This window comes from Poromitra crassiceps (genome assembly GCF_964638095.1).
Source record: "Poromitra crassiceps genome assembly, chromosome: 25".
NCBI lineage: Eukaryota > Metazoa > Chordata > Actinopteri > Beryciformes > Melamphaidae > Poromitra > Poromitra crassiceps.
In genome coordinates this window covers 17,465,041-17,471,003 of record NC_139649.1, presented here as the reverse complement: position 1 = coordinate 17,471,003, position 5,963 = coordinate 17,465,041, and the positions used below count along the sequence as shown (strand labels likewise).

The following is a 5,963-nucleotide window of genomic DNA, read 5'->3' as shown; positions in this document are numbered from 1 at the left end:
TTAAGTAATGGGGATCTGTGGAAGGCCAAATTCATCCACCAGGACATCCCTGTTTGCTGTGGTGTTGCTGGGCACAGCATCTGGGATGGAGGGAGCTGACGAGGCCTGTTCCAGGTAGGAGCTGTCATCATCCATCAGGATCTCTTCTCCCAAGGCCTCCAGTTCTGCTTCCAACTCATCCTCATCCATTTCAGGCATACCGTAGCTTCTGCTCAGTGCCTCCTGCACCTCGCTAGCATCTTCCATCAGGTCCTCCAGCTGATCTTGAAGATCCTCAATCCGATCAATGTTCACGTGCTGGTATGCTTTCTTCATCTCTTTTGCACCGATTTTCATGGCGTCAACTGTGGTTTTAGTGTCTTTGAGAGTCTGGATTGTGTAATTGGCCTGCTCCATGTTAAACGACTGCTGCGTGAGGTTATCTCTCTGGCCCTCATACATTCTCTTCTGCTTCAGAACTCTTATTGCCTTTTGCTTGACCATGTTCTTTGAAGGCCCATCTCTCATCTTTTTCATCTGATCCTGGTACTTCACAAGTTCATCATCTAGTCTGGCAATCTTCTTGTCAATGGACTCAGCCCGACTATCAACACTTCCTATGCAGTCTGTGAGGTTTGGCGGTGGACCCGTCGGTTTTCCCCTACCAAATATACGATTCATTTCAGAAACAAATGCTTTATCTAAATAAAAAATAAATAAATAATATAGCGCGAACTGGCCATACTTTATAGCCGCTGCAGGGAAGGATTTATGACATCACTAATGATGTCATAATGACTATGACATCATCAGCGTCATAAATCACTGATGATATCTCCTAGATAAAAAGAGAAGTGAGCAGAATTTTGTTGGGCCACAGCTATGCTGTTTTATGTGTGATTGGGCTAAATCTTTCAGGAAGTGTAAAGAACACCAGTGCGGGGCTGCCTGATGAAGCCATATTTTTAATTAGGGCAGATTAATTACCCTAATTACCTAATGATTGCCCTAAGGCTGAGGCTATATAAGTTCAGTGATGAGGCTACTATAGAAGTGATGGGAGTAATCAGTTGTGTATAAATAAAGGAGCAAAAAAGAAAAGAGGGGATTTTTTTTTGCCCTAAATTCAGTGATGATGTCATCAGTCTGAGAGGCTATATATAAGTGATGTCCCGGAGGATACCACTGTGTTTCAGACCAGAGGGGGGTCTAACTACCACGGGTCCTAATAAGTTTCTGCGATTGTGGGAGTGTGAGAATTTTGTTTGTCCACAGCCATGCCGTTGTACTTGCGATCGGGTGACATCATCACTGATAACATCACTCACTGATTACATAATTCCCTGATGACATCATCAGTGATGTATTATGAATTAGAGAGTTGAGACCACTATGTTCCAGACCAGGGGGGTCCACTAGTGTATAGAGGGAATGCACCGACGCCACGCCCCCTCCCGAACACGCCCCCTCAGCCGGACTGAGCAGCACTGAGTGTCAAATTTCCAAAACAAACGTGGCTTCCGCCAGGGGTAGTAGCGAAACCAGGGCTAATATAAACGATTATCTGCTTAAATTAAAGGCAGTTGGACTCGAATGTGACCCTTACAGCTTGCCAAAGAACCAGTGGTCCATGGACATAGACATGTGGCCAGGAATAGGGTTTCCTGACATTTATATGTGCTTAATATCGACGCCGGGGAAATACACAAACCAAAGCATGAAAGCATACAAGAGCCTGGACGCGTGGTCGTACTTCAAGGCTGGATTTGTTGGCGACATTAAAGTAACGAGGACAGCAATGGATATTCTGGTTGTATGTGGAGAGGTAAATATTTATTTTATTACAACTTTTATTAAGAAAAATATAGCATAGGCTACGCTGTCACTAACACACGCTAGCTTTGTTCATAGTGAACACTGTCACTCATTTAAGCAATATCACACGAGAGGGAGTGCATTGTTGGCTAATATTGGCACTGCTGTGATTCGGTCGCAGGCACGAGGCCGCAGGCCGAGTGCCGTAGATAATCCCCCCCCCCCCCCCCCCCCCCCCCCCCCCATTAGTGCTAATTAATTAATTTATCCTGGTTTCTACTCCACCCTCTGCCGATCTGGGGAGAGCCGAAACTGGCTCCATGCTTCCTCCGAGACATGGGCAGTTAGCCAGCCGCTTCTTTTCACCTGACAGGGGAAGCTTCACCGGTGGTAGGACATAGCACGTGGGAGGTTCACGCTATTCCAACCAGTTCCCCTCCCTCTGAACATTTTCAAAGTACCTTGAGGATTTTTCAAGTTGTGAATTAAGTCAAATTTCTCTCTTGATTACAAAGGTGGAAAATACAACTGTTTTTAACTGGGTGTTTACTGATTAAATGTTTAAGCTCCCCGCAAATGTTTTTTTAATTAAATATATATAACCAATTGCAAATTATTACAATTACCAAGCAGATAAAAAGTAGATTATTATATTGAAATGTTATTTTAGATTTAGAATGTTAATTTTCTATAAAACACAATACATTTTAATGTAATTCCACAACGTTTATTTTTGGCCCTCGGCCCTCCACCCAGATTGAGTTTTGGCCCTTCATGGGAAAGAATTTGGGCACCCCTGCTCTAGTGTGTGTGCGCTGCTGTACACTGATTACCCCGGGCTGAACCAGGTGAGAGAAAGAGAATTTCCGTGTTCGTCCTTTGAAGTGATGACGTTATTGATGTATAATATCCCCGTCGACTCAACAGTGTAGTCTCATTTAGCCGTTTGCTACTAGCCGCCCTTTTAACGGCACGTAAAAGCCTCAAAACTCATAAAAGTGGTCCTCATGTGTAAAGATTATCTTGCTGAACACTGGTTCGTGTTTGAATAAGTTTGCGTTAATCACAGACCTCATTTGAAGCATCGCGCCAAAAACCCATTCAAAAATCCCATAGGCAGAAACTGAAGAACCCAGAAGTGTTATGTTTTCCGGACTCATTATTCCGGGTCTCTATTCTTCAGGAATCAAGACTCGTTGGTGGACTGGGGAGATGGGTGGGGCGAAACGACGCTTCAGAGGAGATGGACTGCTGCTGCTATGATCCCACAGAGAGGGAGGTGAGTGACGTAGAACTCTCGCTATATGTACTAGGAGTACTATGAACTGACGTCATAACTGTTTGATGAACAGACTGAGTCATATGAATTACCATTAATTGTCATCATTTCTGGCTGATTAATAGCGATTTCTGTCAGCCCTCACTCTGAAGTGTGCCCCTGGAAAATCTCCATTTCGAGGGCTATAAGCCCTCCCCCTTCACCCAAGTTCTCTTGCAAAAAAGAATCGGGACACCCTACTCCTCCACGTGAATGCGCAAAACCGGAGGGTTAAGGGCTAAGTGGTAACTGTCACTGTAGCAGTGTTGTTGTGGAAAATTAAAATGAAATGCCTTGTTGATCCACCAATAAATTAGTTGCTCGTTTGTAATGAATAAAGATTTGTTTATTTCAATCATCAGAACTCTGTACAGAGGGTCACAATATCCAAATCATTGTGCGCCGAACATAAACATTTCATGTCAGATATAGTCAGCCCAGCCCCCTGGCTCAGATGACTGGTGACTGGTTCAATCCCATGGGATATTTCCCATGGAGACAAAATAAGACCCTGATCTTTACAACAAACTAAAACAAAATCTTCTATACACCAGGAAGACAAAATACTACGTTATCCACTCCTCTCCAGGTGGGTTTGCCTTTTCAACATAACAATCTGCTTCCCAGCAAAAGTAGTTGAGTGCCTCAGAATTTATCCATGCATGTCAACTAGCTCATAATTAAACAGAGTCTACAATAATCAATCAATAAGCAGTCAATCAATTATTTTACCCTGACAGTGTCACTGCAGCAGTGTCACTGGTCTGTGGTGGAATAACGGTCGCTCTCTCATGGCTGGTCAGTTTGATTCCAAAGGGGGTAATTGGGATTGGGCCTTAGTCCTGCTTCGTCTCACTCCATTCTTTCTTAGGGACCAGCACCTTACGGAGGTATGGCATGATTAAAAAGGCTGCCAAGAAGAATAAGTGACCGCAGAAATAGATCGACGAATACACCTTGAGCCATTTGTCATAGGTGTAGAGGCAGAATGGCAACAGGGAGTAGCCCATGAAGAGCCAGTGGAGAAAGTGCTGCACTAAACAGGCCAGGGGGTAGAGGGCGCTGTTGGCCAGCTTGGTCAGCGAGGGACTGTCCTTCACCAGAGCCTGGGCCTGTCTCTCCACATGGACGATGATGAACTCCATGGAGAAGCACATGAAGTAGCCGGAGTGAAGGCCGTGCCAGAGGGCCAGGAAGAGCAGCGTGGCTGCCTGGGACACGTTCTTATTGCCCAGGAACTTCAATCGCTTGAACACATGCCTTGCAGCCCAGGCGTTGGTGTTTATATTGAATGCAGAAATGGTTCCTGTCAAGAGTGGCGCCGTTTCGAACAGCCACACCTTCATATTGGCACAGGCGTCCCACTGGTGCTTCCCATCCTGCCCCACGCCATTGTAGCCTAGTCCAGAGAGGATGCAGACACCCTCCGCTATGAGCCAAAAGCTGACATATTTATATAGAATGAGTTTAGCCCAAAGGAGAAGGAACCCACAGCGGTACCAGACAGGCTGAGCCTCGTACTCATCTGTTAAGAAGTAGCTGTTAGGGTAATGTGGACTGCATGTTGCATATATAATCAGGTAGAGGAGACCCAGAGCAAACCTCTTCATAGCAGGTATAATACTACTGGGGGGTTGTCCAGGTATAATACCGCTGGGGGGCTGTCCAGGTATAATACTACTGGGGGGCTGTCCAGGTATAATACTACTGGGGGGCTGTCCAGGGCAGTGGGAGAGCTCCCGTGCCACCAGCCTTTGGTACCTGCACAGTGTAAATTGGGGCCCCACTAAGAAGCCGCCATAGAAGTATGAAAAGCCACACAGCTCCAGCAGAGAGGGCGCAGAGGGCAGCTGCTCTGGATTCAGCTGGGATGCTTCCTTCCTGCCAGCAGAGGGCAGTGCCACCTTCCGCTGCTCTGGATTCAGCTGGGATGCTTCCTTCCTGCCATCATAGTAATCAAATGACAAACCAACGAGTTTGAGCGTTAGGACACAATGAGGCATGGTCCATTTGATATCATACTCCTCTGTGGCTGTGTAGTAATAGCCCGCTAGCAAGTAAACCATCTGAAAGGTAAAACTGCTCAGAACAGTTGTTACCGTCCTGCCCATGAGTCTCAGCATGAGGAAATGGACAAGGATGCATACTGCGGAGTGATAGATCTGAGAGCCAAAGTTGAATGCTGCTAGAGCTAGTCCAGAAAAGGTGTTAAACAAGTGGACAATGGTGGCAGGCTGGTGGAAGAAGAACCGTCGGTACACCAGGGCACAAGGGTATCCAAGTAAAACAGATAAAAGGAGTCGAACCGCTGCTTCTGGTAAACCTAAAGAATCCATCACTTTCTCCATCAAGGGATCCACCATGATTATTCGTGACACAGACGCCCATGTGCCGTTTTGGGCATGGTGCATTGATGATGTCATATGCATTGTGACATCATCAGTGATGTCATACAATCAAATGATTTTTGACAGACACTGATGATTTCACTGTTTAGCCAATGATGCTGCAGTGTATGCATAAGTGACATGATCTGTGATTTATGACATGATGTCACAATGTCTTTGACATAATCAGTGTCTGTCACAAATCACTTACACACAGAGCCATTGAGCCAGTGATGTCATAAACCATCTCTCCTTACGTACAGAGCCATTGTGACATCATCAGTGATCATCAGTGATGTCATAAAATCACTGATGATGTCACAGGATACCGTTGTGAAATCGTCAATGGTGTCTGTTACACCCCAAGGTCTAGGACTCAAGGTGGAACATAAAGTTCATGCAGAAACCAACTTTAAATGACCAAAACAATTTTTATTGGCAAAAAGAAAAAGGTGGAAATGGTG

The 5,963-nt window shown here is 45.4% G+C and overlaps 2 pseudogenes across 2 annotated transcripts; both read right to left on the bottom strand.

The window, feature by feature from the left end:
• LOC310798288 (charged multivesicular body protein 5 pseudogene) lies at window positions 1-660 on the bottom strand (annotated as a pseudogene). The gene has a single exon. The product of its transcript is annotated as a charged multivesicular body protein 5 pseudogene (transcript).
• Window positions 661-3,948: 3,288 nt separating this feature from the next.
• On the bottom strand, window positions 3,949-5,475 carry LOC310798122 (lysophospholipid acyltransferase 5 pseudogene; annotated as a pseudogene). The gene has a single exon. The product of its transcript is annotated as a lysophospholipid acyltransferase 5 pseudogene (transcript).
• Between the last annotated feature and the right edge of the window lie 488 nt (window positions 5,476-5,963).